Genomic DNA, 13,904 nt, shown 5'->3' with positions numbered 1-13,904 from the left:
ATCCTTGATTATTAGACTGTAATCGATTTTTAAAAAATTATCTGCATAATTACTGAACGCCAGTATGGATTAAATTCATATGAATGGTTCTAACAGTGAACGGTGGTAAAGACTTTTATATTTTACCGATGTGACTTAATATCTTACGAAACTCTCCCTGTAGGTCTTTTTACATGTTTAAAGTGCCAAACAGGTTAGCTTTTACTATCTCGCTAATGACTTTAAAGAGTTGCCATTTGTAATCTATTTCTTTGGCACAAAGATGAATGCAGCAAAGCAGTGACATTTATATGCTCCCACCCCCCTCGAATAAGTGGAGATATATTTCTTTGCACCTGTCGGTTGCGCCGGTCGTAATGTCGGTCTGTTGGTCGGTCCGTATGTCGGTAAAGCGAAAGGTTTCTGCCCAATAACTTGAGAACCACTCAACCCAGAGTACTCAAATTTTATTGCATGATTAGGCTTATAAAATAAATGACATGTATTGCTTTTGCCTAAGGCCAAGATCACAAGGGCCTGAACCTTGAAAGCCGTTTCTGCTAAATAACTTGAAAACCGCTGGCCTTCAAACTTGATAGCAAAATTGGGCTTATGAAGTATGTGACCAATATGGTTTTGGAATGAGTAGGTCAAAGGTCAAGGTCACAGGGGCCTGAACCTTGAACACGGTTTCTGCTCAATAACTTGAGTACCACTTGACCCAGAACCTGCAAAGGATGACTCTATCGATTACGAGGTCAATAGGTCAAAGATCAATGTCACAGGGACCTGATCATTGAAAACTGTTTCTGCAATGTAACTTAAGAACCACTTCGGCATGCTGCAGCAACATGCAAATTACTTTTAATGGTGTTAAATGAACTCAACTGCAAAACTTTCATTGCGACGAATTTATGCCGGCAAGCAAACAACGTAGCTAAGTTACCTACCTAACATACTTATTTAGTGATATAGGCAAAACGCATCCAACAGTGCAGTCAGACTTGCTGGAGAGTCAACACCTATTAAGAGACTATTTGCATTAAAGAGACTTCTCTATTAATTCTCTTTTGTGTAGCTAAAGAACATGCTTTGTTGTGTTAAGAGACCATTTGTGTTAACAGTCCATCGTTTGTCCTTCCATTAGGTAACCACTTAATGCCAAGAAAAAAATGTTTTAATAGCTACATTTTGCCTTGTTCTTACTTGTTGTTGAACTTTGCAAGTACTAACAGATTAGCTGATACTCGAATTCTGGGAGGCATTGTCTTTTGTTTCCTTTTTTTTTTGCAAAAGCACTTGTATATAATGACGCCAAGCAATCGGCAGGTTTTAAACCTAATGCAAATATATTGCACCATAGCCGAGTCCAATGAAAAAGGACCAAAGCAAAAGATTTTACGCGAACGTGCTTAATGATAATAATAATAACAAATAATAATAATAATGGTAATAATAATATTACCTTTCATGCTAGCTTCTTATAATGACGTTCTATGAATAAGCACACAAATAGTGTAGCAGCGAAAACATTTTATACGGTAATAACCAGACCTATGTCGGTTTAGAAACTTGAAGGAAATGAAAACTTGATAACACTTTTGATTTATGCCATTCTTAAAGTTATTATGAATGCCGCCTCCGACTCAGCCATTTTTTTCTGTTTTCACTAGAGAAAATAAGAAATATTACATGATTCACATTCTAACATAAAAATGATGTTTAAGACATTTGTCGGGGTGTTTGCGTGGGTTTGCACTAACACACAATAAAAAGAACGTCCGCAGCTAAACGAAAACGATGCAGATCCCTCTCTTCGGCTAAATATTGGACACAGGTAACAGGTATTCATCTGCGCAAGAAAAGTATATTCGACCCTGACAAAGCATTTGAAAAAAAAGCATTGTATTAACAGCATGTGAATTACACAATTTTCCTCCCGTTAACACAAGCCCGGGTCCAGTGAGAGAAAAAAACGTGTTCTTATGCAAGAATAACTTTCCTTTTCAAAGTGAGATATTCAGGAAAATTGAATAACCAGAAAGATAAAATAGAAAAAGTGGAAACTCCATGGTTCGCTCAACACAACAAAAACATAAATGTTACAGGCTGGGTTTGATTGAGCCTGTTCATTGACGGTAAATCTAAAAGGTAAATTACTATTTACTCGATAAGCTGAACTCGTCTAAATACATTAGATGGATAATTACCTGGGAGGTCATCTGAGATTCTGTCAGTACAAACACGTTAAAGTGTCATTACTGACACGTTAAGAGTTTACATCTCAGTTTTGTTAGATCTGCGGCTGCATTTTACCTAGACTTAAAATGTTTGTTATGATAGTATAATAAATCTATGTGATTAATTACGATTGCATGTCTTTTTAATAGGTTCTATGGCTAAAACAAGTGGTGTTAAAGAGAAATACCAACTTTTGGTTTAATTATCATGCATGATGTTACGCAGCAACATTTGTAGCATTTTGTTTAAGCCATTGAAATGACATATTAAAACACGAGTGCCAGAATGTCACAATATACACCTGTCATAGCACATTTCTTTACACTAGCAGCTGTATTTGCATATGGAAAGGACTTCGGACACTTTCTATATGAACTTGCCTACTCCAAGAGTGAAAAATAAACCACTAAGAAATAAGTATTTAATTACATATACCATCAAAATACATATTTGAGATTATTTCTTAAGTCAAATTTTTCAATATTTTTTCATAAAATGGTAATTTTTGCTCTAAATAGAATTACGTACCCTGTTATATACATATAAAAGCTATTTTGCTTTAAAGAACATTGTTCCCCCCCGTGCATCAAAACCATATTTGACCAGCATATGTAGATATTAATTGTACACATTTTCTGTGACTATTGTGTTGATGCAAGGGGTGGAACAGTACTTCTAAACAAAAAGTATAACTATAGGGTGTTCCCAAATGTAAAGTAACCAATACTTTTTATATTCATTTTTAATAATTTGATAGTCACATATTTTTACATCTGTTTGTAACTAAAATACTATACAAATGTTTGAATGGGCACATATAGGCATGTTATACATGTAGAGTAGTGAGAGAAGCAAATACTGTTAATTCATTATTATTCATTGGGTTAAATTTTCATTCGCATATCCTGTTTGTTTGTTGTAGTAGATTGGCAAATGTGTGCTGTAAAATACTAGCAACACACCAGGTAATCTTCTGCATGCCCTCTTCGCGACGCGCACACCAGGATGTTATTTGTTTTCCATTTTGTTTTTATTATTATTATTATTATTATTTTATGTATTTTTTATACATTTTTCATTTCTTTATTTCTTCATCTTTTTCTGTGCATTTATATTTATTTCTTTTAGACACATACTACATGTGACACGCATTCATCACTTCATGTTCTTCCTTCAGTAAAAACTGAATTGAAGATTTTCTTTGCGGCGGACTAGGCCTAAACACAACAAAAAAAGGGGCAATATGTGCACAGCATTTTATCTGATCCTGACTATAGTCTATCAAACAGAAATAAAGCTTGGCATTGATATGCCTGTGATGCATAGGTCAAGAACAGTAGCTTCTTGGCAGGTCATATCAGTGACGGTTTCACATTCAGTGTCAAGTCGCTTTCCATGCAGATGGCATATACAAATACGGCTAGACGCGAACACGAACTAAACGGTCCAGCCGAGTTTCAGGTGAACTTTTAAGCAGCGACCTGCTTCAACTTTTCGAATATGTTTTGCCCACAACTTCAGCCCTGAATAGACAACATTATCTATAGATGGGGTTTGGCAGACTTATCCGGATTTAACTTTTTCCGATCCAGCTTCCTTAGGCAAGCCTCAGATAGAACTGTCATTTCGGATACATTTTTATTACATGTTTAAGCGAAATGAGCCGTGCTATGAGAAAACCAACATAGTGGCCTTGCGACCAGCATGGATCCAGACCAGCCTGAGCATCTGCGTAGTCTGGTCAGGATCCATGCTGTTTGCTTTCAAAGTCTATTGGAATAAGACAAACCGTTAGCGAACATCATTGATCCTGACTAGACTGCGCAGATGTGCATGCTGGTCAGGATCGATCAATGCTGATGGCAATTGCACTATGTTGGTTTTCTCATGGCGCGGCTCAAATATTATGTGTGCCACTGGTTCTTATCCTAAACAAAATCCCACCCTACGGCCTTGATAAGATTACTGACTTTTCTTATTATTAATGTTATACATCACACAAATAGCTGCCATCACTTATAACAGAGCTATACAGACATGTACATGTACTTAAATAACTACCTGAACCACTATAATAAAACTGACCGGTCACTTATACATGTATACCTATTCACACAATGTAATGCGTCAATAACTTTACATTATGAACAGTGTATAGATAAATTAAGTACAGGTTGTTTGGAAAACTATCGTTCCCTTCTTTATTCATTTATATGATTTTAATCTTAAAATGTTATTTTTTCCTTAAATAAACAGATTTTGTCACTTTTTTCGACTGGAATTAAAATATTTAAAACTTCCGTAAAGTGATGACATTATATTTTCACGGAAATTTAAACATTTTATTTTTTCAAGAAAATATACCCTGGCCCAGATAAAATAAGAAAAACATCTTGATAGGAACAGATACAAATCAGTTTCTGCTGTAATAAATTAACTAATACATTGGTTAATCACTGACTCGAAACGCTTTGGGTATTGTTTAAATACTTAAGGAGAAATTTGCATTTGAAATGTAGGCTAGAAGCATATGATAGTGTCCGAAGTCCTTTAATTCAGTCTATGGTTGTGTTGTTATTCTTGGAGAGCATCATTTCAAACTGGCTGATCCAGAAATAAATTACTATCATATGATTCAATCTTCGGCAATTAACAATTCAAGAGTCATAACTGTACAGACACTGGCCCAAAGTAACTATACTTATCGAACTTGCCGTTGATGCTATAGTACAATATATTCTGTATAAGTTTGGTAGACAGAAAGCCCAAACAAAGACATATCCAGTTAAAGCGTTTCAAGAATAAGCTATATATAGTAGCAACAAAGGGAAGTAAGTCCGAAAGACATCTATGTTTTGTTTTTCTAAGTCTACAAAAAAAACTCCAGGAAGAGATACATTGAAATACACATAAAAGTTGGAAATAACATATATATTGTACCACAGAAAAGTGGTCTTGTTTTTTCCCTACGGCCAATTATAAAAAAGTTACTTATAGTTACAAGGGAAGTTAATCTTATAAAAAGAACAAGTCGAAGTTTCATGTACATTGTACATTCCAATATCTCCTCTCATATGTGAACTATCAACAATATTCTTTCCGTAACAAGTGTATAAAAAGAGCTTCCAAATGGGTGTCATGGATGACCTACATATTAGGTTTGGTGACAACATGTGGACTCATTCACCTTTCATATGTATTTTAATCATTTAATTCTTCCCTGTTTTATATTAAAGAAATGGGTTTGAATGATAACAGACAATTGGTTTCACTACTTAAACAGGATGTGCACTTATGCATGGCTTTTTATACCGCCATTCCTTAATCTAAAAGACATTTAAACGATCCATAATGCGATAGTTTCATTGTTCAATTTCCGTCGCCGCTGATAGTCACCTTCATAAACATAAAACATCTAGTTGATGTTTTTTTTTGTATTTAATTCAGCAGTGTTATATGGTACGAATGTCTGATATGAATCCGTTTTAATGTCAGTTCCATTGTATCCAACAAGATCAATAGTATTTCAAGAGCAAGTACCAATTGTACTTTATTTACCATCCAGTATTTTTCAGGTTATGTATATGTAGATGCATACATACTACAGGAGAAAGAATCTACTTACCAGTTTTCCGCCCTTCTATTATTATACATGTATGTATATATGCATACTAAGGGTAAGGTTAGTCAGTGTTCAGACCTTGTGTTTTGTTCGCAAGAGATAACTCATAAGGTATTCAAATTTCGTATAATTATGTCCCTTTTCTTCTCAAAATGCCGCTGGATAATTAGAGCCAAGAAAAATTAGTTAAAACATATAAGAGAAATTATGAAAAAGAATAATAAAACGATTATCTAGTCGGTAGCTAGACTAAGGGTAGATGGAGTAATGGAGAACGACCAACTTCAACGTCAGTCAGTTTCTTTCTTTTTCAACATATATGTTTACTGAGGTATGTGGGGGTGGGGCGATCTACTGAACATTTTCTTCCTTTTCACCATCTATTACCAAGGCATTCTTGTGTACAAATGAAGCAATTAACGAGAGGATGAAGAAAACTGGTCAGTTTTTCTCCCATATTTGCGTATAAATACAAAAGGATATAAACTAACAAAGAGGGAGAGAAAAAAAACAAGAGGTTTTATTGCTTAAAAGGGGTTTTAACCCTACTTTAGAAAACTTTAATAGTAATATCACAGACAATCTGTGGCACATTTTTCTCTATCAGACCTTCGTTTGTATTAAACCCATGCCCATTTAAAGTAAATATAAAACATTGAACTTCACTACGGTGGCACAGAGGTGACATAGATGTTTTTTGTATTAATACGTGCACACGAAATATATTTAACTAGTACGTGCATACGTAATAGTACAAAAAACAAACAAACAAAAAACATCAGCTTACATACTAGTAAATCTGGTAATAGATCGTAATACATTCAAGCGTGTATAGTCTTCTGTTTGTTTTTGTGTTTTATGATACAAACACTATATAACTGCATAGAATAAGACTTACATATAAAGGTGCTAAATAAACACAAATTTCCTTTCATACAATAGCCTGAAGTCAAAACATGTGCAGAGAAACGAATGATTTTTTTCTTGTATTTCCTTAAACTGAGTTGTCCTACTTTTGTGTTTATCGCGTTTCCGTAATCGGTCGAAAATTCTTCGGAATCACGTGATTTTAAAATTCAGCTGTACCTACTAATCCACCGAGAATTTTTTAGTGTCGTCATTTTGTCAACAAACTATAAGTAAGCATGGTAGATATCTCCAACGGAGGCATACTTATGCTAGATAAACATATGCCCTTATCAATTGAGATATTCCAAAGAAGGTATGGCCCAGTGGATGTGTTGGCTGCTTGTCACTCAGGCAATGCTTGTTCGAAATTGATGATAGACGAGGTATATTTATGTATTTTTGTAGCAAATTATTATAGTTGGAAAGACCTGTTACATTTGCTTTCCTTTTCTTGGAAAGATGTTTTTATATGTTTTTTGTTGTAAAAAAAAATGTTGAAAGAAATTACAGTGCGGGAAAAAAGTTCCGCTGACCAGGTTCGAACTCCGTACCTTTTAGATTACTACGACAGCGCTGTTATCCTCTGGCAGGCTATAAATCTATATAAGGTTAATATTGGAATGTAAACACAACATGGCGTCACTGTCAGGTATCCCTGGTATACAATTTTGTTTATCTTTCACGCTATTTGTAAATTATAGCCACGTATTGGAGCATTTTTCCGAAAAAATCCGAAGATGCGCGATGGGTCCGTAAGGCAATCGGAAAACATACTTCTTTAAATTAATAACTCTAAATATAAACTTAACGATCAATAAAACCGATCGAAACAATGATGGCGGTACTAGTCATTGTATTATACAGTAGAACATTCATTTTTCAAGTTGTTCAGAAAGCCCACGCATGTTATGTTTAATTAACAGCTTCATGCCATCAAGTGAAAATGCATTCTAAAATCAGCAGCTTCATTTCGAAACATGAGGGTGTTGAAAAGGAATGTGTAAATCACGCTTACAACATACTATAGAAAATAGTTTCTTGTGATAAATACAGGTGTCAATTGATTGGTATGAAAATGTTTATTTTGTTAGTGAAGCGTAAGAACATATTAGTAATAACTTCTTGCATACAAACACAAAAATGAAACAGTACTAGTATTAATTTGCCTTAACTATTTAGTAAATAATTCATTAAAACTACTAACGTTTTACAGAGGCATATTGTAGAGATAGAACGTTCAAATCCTAAAAAGCAATCAAAATAATACAAAAAGCTAACATGAGTGGTCACATCCAAAAGATAATAGGTAAGGGTAGATTTCCTGGAAGCACAAAGCACCACAAACACAGCCTCAGAGCTACGCATTTGCAAAGTAGGCAACAACAAAAAGAAGCTGTACCGGAAAAATATTATACACGGGTTCAAACATTAAACAAGTACATTTTAATGTAATGCAAAATAAAGAAAAACGGGGGAGAAAGGAGTAATCAAAGTCTTCTTTGATCATTTTAAACATATTGTTTAAGCTTTTCTGGAGCTTATCATAATTTACATTAAGTTCCCCTTGCAAATAATCACGTATTACACTTAATACGCCATTGATAAATATGTTATCCCCAATTATAATTGGTTCATTGCCAGAGATAAACTAGAACTTTGTGTTATTACATCTGAAAATGTTCTAAAAACAAAACCGATTGGGTACTTTATTAAGACTTGTACTTAGCACATCGTCTGCATTACATTTTCTTTGCACATATAATATAAACGTGACAAAAACATGTCATAAGGACTACTGTACATTTAGTTATAATTAAATTTGTGGCCAAAAAACATGAAATATGGTTGGACAGTTATACGTGCATTTCTAACAGTAAGAGCTTCTTGAAAGGGCAAGGGAAGCCTAAAACAAGTTACTTTTATATGAAACCCATTCTCAAGCCTTTCACAACGCTGAAAGAATTTTTAAAATCGGACTACTACCGGTATTGAAAAAGATATTCCAGTAGTGGTTCATCATGGAGGCAGCCATTTTAGTGTGTTTATGACGTCATTTACATTTACACACTGCTGAATTCTTTATTTAGCAAATAACCTTTTAGATAGATTAATTTCATGTTTTTATTTTGGGGTGAAAGGTTATTATAGCTGGAAAATGTAGAGAAATTGTTTAACAGAATTAAGTAAATACAGTTCAAATCTATATCTAGAAATTTAATAAATCTGCCATTTTGTTTTTTGTTGCCATGGAAACAAAGTGGCCGTCATTTTCATCCAATATTTAAATGCTCATAACTAAATATGAATTTTTTAAGCCGAATTTGAAAATTCTTTCACTTCTTTAAACGATTTAAGAAATCCTAGCAGACGGAATTAACATTAGAACAACATTGACTTTCCCTTTAAGTTATCTAGATAGTTCGGCTTTATGATTTGAATTAAGAAGTTGCATAAACTTATACACTAATGAATGTCTAAATCAATAAACTTTTAAGTATTCCTTTCTTATATCAGCGAAACATTTACATAAACATAGATTTCGGCTAGATCTATATCTGTCAGTCTGTATTCTGGGTGAAAGACCACTCAAACTACAAACATATTCAATTTGGCAGTTTCTCTCATATTCAAAAGAACAAAGTGTTTTCAAAATTAGCATACCATTCTTATTTAACACTGCGCAGATGAGGCCCTCTTAGTGCACATCATGTAAGTTTATAAGAATGATCAAATGTTGGAGACGAACCTTTGTACATTTTTATTTTGCCCTAGTAATTGCCATGGGTTAAAATCAATATTTATGATATATCTAGTATTACCGTGTTTAACTTACTGACAGGGCATGCTTCTAGTTGAAACTCTATTAAGTTCTGCGAACAGGTCTGACTCTCTCTAATTATAAACAAACACGGCCGTTTACCAACAACATCTTTTTCACGGAAAACACTGTGGCAGACTTTCGGTAACATCATTTATGACTTTATTTCCGAATCAGCATAATGCATTATCTGTTAACGTCTTACTTCTGTCAGCATCGTGCTTTTTATCAATTTGTCAACTTAACAAAAAAGCGACCTTCTGGAAAAATTGGATTTCTTAACTGACAATGACTGATGATTATTATTTTACTCCCTGCTAATGTCGCGACCGAAATGTCATAACATCCTGCAAAATATCAATGCTATTGCCAGACACATAACGTCTATTTTGTAAGTTTCTATACATTTATCATATTCTACATTTTGCTGATATTATAGCTACGTTTAAAGCAATATTTACAAAACTTTGAAGACGGAACATTTTTATTTTCTTTGAATATGTAGTAAAGCTTTTAGAAATAACATATAGGGTGAATTTATTTAGTACTGCTTTGGAGGCCATAAATAAAATATTGACATTAACGACATTATGAAATGTTAACAATAGACACCCGAATGCTATGATATGAAGACATGCCATTATTTAAGGTATTCACAAACCAATTAAATGACATTACATTTTCATCCAAGACTGAAAAAAGAAAAAGAAAAGGGAAACAAAACTGTTAGAGCTCCGGACATTTTTCTGTTTTATCTACCGTGATTCCACACACATACAGGAGCACTATTTTCCCTTTTTCGTCTTTTGGTCTCTGTTCATCAGTAAACCATTTCTATTGGTTGGCCGCTTAAATTTGCCGCCGAAAGGTGTGTGAGGGAGGGAGTGGAGAAGGGGTGTGGGGCGAGGGATATTAAGATATAAATTAAAAAGCCTAAACCGGACGCAAAGGTATTTCGAGTATCCTTTTGGTATTGAACTTCGACCCAAACAACACACGGAATCGTCCTCATGTAATATCTAGTCATTGTTCGAAGTTTTGAAGCCGCAGCTTTTAAACTGTATGATTTACAGCTCGAACACTATAGAACACCAAGTCATGTCTTGTAGCTACAGACCCATAAGTTGATACGGCTCTGCCTTTAGTAGTACTTACTCAGTGTGTCAAGTTTGAAAGCAGTAGCTACTATACTTCATGACTAAGCGGAAACCATTTTGAGCATACTGGCTACTGTGACCCTGACCTTTGAACTTCATAATCAAAGAACAATAGTCGTGCAAAGTCCTCAAGATAAGATTGATAACTCTAGCTTTTATCTTATGACTTATAACCTAGAAATGAAAGCCAATACCAGAAATTAAGTGATCCAGGCCTTTTGAGCCACCGATCCCAAAATCAATAATATCCTTCTCTAGCAGTCTTAACCATAGCTGTTACATATTATGACACACAATCCCAAAACAATTTTCAATCTCCAATTCATTGTAAACTTGACTTTGCCTTATTGACGCCAGACAAAAAATAAATCGCCTAACAATGCTGAGTCCGAAGACGGAAAATGTTGACGGCCGGACAAAGCCATTCCATAATACGTCCGTTTTATTAAAAAAGAACGTATAAAAATGCGGAGTAAATGTTCTATACATAATAGCATGTCTAACCTTGACCCATCTGTTGTATTTTCTGGTCCTTTGTGATCATTGGATCGTTTATGGAAATCCGCTTCAGCCGGTGCTAGAGGGCGTGAGGGATGTTGCACGTTTCATTACTTCTAATGATCTCATAAACAGACTCCGTGAGGCCATGTCTGATATTATTTTGTTTGATTACATTTTTTGCTTCCGAAACATCTTCTTATATATCTTATTGAGTTATCTGTATGAACAAAGCATGCTCATATCATAAAGCAAAATTGAATTTAAGTCTTGTACATTTAAATATAAGTAAACGAAAGCTATTATAAACGTTTTAAAGGGTCAGCATTGAACATCAATGTGAAAAGAAAACTATTAACTGCAATAGGTTATGCAATTTAATTTTAGATCACAGGCACAAATCAAAGAGTTGTCTTTGCCTTAAAGAGGGCAATAAATTTGAAATTCTATTTTCTCACCAATCTTGACTTTTCATGAGGAATATGTCTTACGTGAAAGAAACGTCGAAAACCTATATGAATAATTTGACAATCAATTCTTAAGCTTAACTGAAGTTTTCAACTTTTGTTCTTATCAATATTTAGTAGTACATGTACCTTCTATTTAAAAAAAAATGAGACCAATAACAACATGACGTTTGAAATAACGTTTAAAACTGAACTGACAAACAAATAAAAACAATCCGATAGGAATATTAGATTAATCAAAATCACCTGACAAAAGATTAGAATGAAATATCTATTATGTTACAAATGAGATGCAAATGCTCTTACATAGCTAAAAACATAAACATGTATCTGCAGAAATGATATTTAAATACTCTCCGCAAAAACGTCAAACAGACATTTTAAGCCTATGTGTGATGGCCAAAGATCTTGTGTTCGACTTTCGTTCATATTGAGACTCACAATCAATCTCTCTTTTCTTTTTTGAAAGTTAGTTCTGACTCAGAGCGCACGCCATAGAATGCAGCGTCACAATTTCCGCACAAGTGATACACAACTGTTTTGTTTAAACAGACAATAGTGTTTACTGTCCCGAACACTCCCATGTCTTACTTCGGAGACAACAAACAAGTTATATATAGACTGCCTACGTCAAAGTCAATTAATTACATTGTGCATAGCGTCTGATATATCCTTTGGGATTCGCTAACTGTCTTTTCAAGATGTAATTACAAAATACCGCGGCAACAGACTAGGTGAGTTGAAGAGTTCTTTACATTGTAAATAGATTCTAACAAAAGGACAAGCTTACTTTCGATATATTTCAGCTTTGGCCATCTGTGACCTCATTACTGGTTTGCGAGATAATCATGACACTAAATTGCAGGTTTTTTTTGCAATATTTTACCTATTTATAAAGAAACAGAAATGTAACTCTTTTTCTTGATAATTTTATTTGAGTTACTTTTCCAGAACACCAATGTAGCTGGGACCATGCTCAAAGCCATTTTTTATTGAGGTAGGACAGTGACTGTTCATGAAATCGTTTCGGAAGTGAATTTTGTCGAACTACAGCTTAATAGTTAAGCATAATATGTAATACAAATGCTTATTATAATCAAAAACTTATGTTCGTTTCATTCACTTTCCGTTGATGGAGGTGACTTGAACGAAGCATGCACAAGTTGGTTTTTATCAACTGCATCTTTGCATACCGGACAAATACCCATTGCTCTGATGACGGTGTCGTCGGGGCAATAACATAGCTCTATCTAATAGAAATCTGGCCTTGCTGATGGTAGAATTTGTTTTAGAAAACTACACTATGCAATAGTGGTTACTCTATCCTTTAGCGGTCCAATAACCTATAAGTATTTCGATTATTGAACAGTATTGTGTGTTTGTGTGTGTTCGGGTTTAACGTCTTTTTCATCAATTTTTCAGTCATATTAACTTCATATAAAAATGCTAAAGTTACAAAACTGTTTATAAAATAAATAATATTTAAAACAATCTAAAAAATGCAGAAGAAATGCATATTGTGATTGTGCTCCTAATTATTTAGTATTTAGTATTTACCAATACTTATTAGTTTTACCTTAACATCTTGCAATATGTGTGGTGTGGGTAGGTATTTCAACGAGTGCCTGTCATGTTGTCCATTACCAGACTGGGCGCTCCTATTCACAATTTGGTAGAAAACATATCCGAAACTACTTGCAGATATCTTGCCATCCATATAGCCCAAAAGATAATAGGTAAGGATAGATTTCTCAGAAGCACAGAGCACCAAAAACACAGCCACGTATTTGCAAAGTAGGCCCACAACAAAAAGAAGCCGTAATGGAAAAATATTACAGACGGGTTGCTTCAAAAATCTAACATATAAATTAATGCCAAATAAAGAAAAAGGGGAGAAAGTGGTAAGGGGTAAAAAAGGGGGTGGGGGTGGGGGTGGGGAGAAAGTTGAAGGGGAAAGTAGAACAAGACAGAAGATGAGTAATACTATGCTCACGGGATATAACCTTTAAAATTCCTGTGTGATAAGCATCCCCAAAAAGTTTAAATGAGTTCCATCACATGTATTCTGGCAAGCAGAGTGAAACAGACATGATTATATAAATTCACGGGTCGTAATGTCTTTTAACATTCTTTTTATCCTTAATAGTAATGTGTTTTTTAGCTCGTAAAATATTTACTTAATACTCGAGCTGCACCAAATCACTTCGTTCTTC

This window comes from Mercenaria mercenaria, chromosome 8 (genome assembly GCF_021730395.1).
Source record: "Mercenaria mercenaria strain notata chromosome 8, MADL_Memer_1, whole genome shotgun sequence".
Lineage (NCBI taxonomy): Eukaryota > Metazoa > Mollusca > Bivalvia > Venerida > Veneridae > Mercenaria > Mercenaria mercenaria.
Note: the sequence above shows the minus strand (reverse complement) of the source record.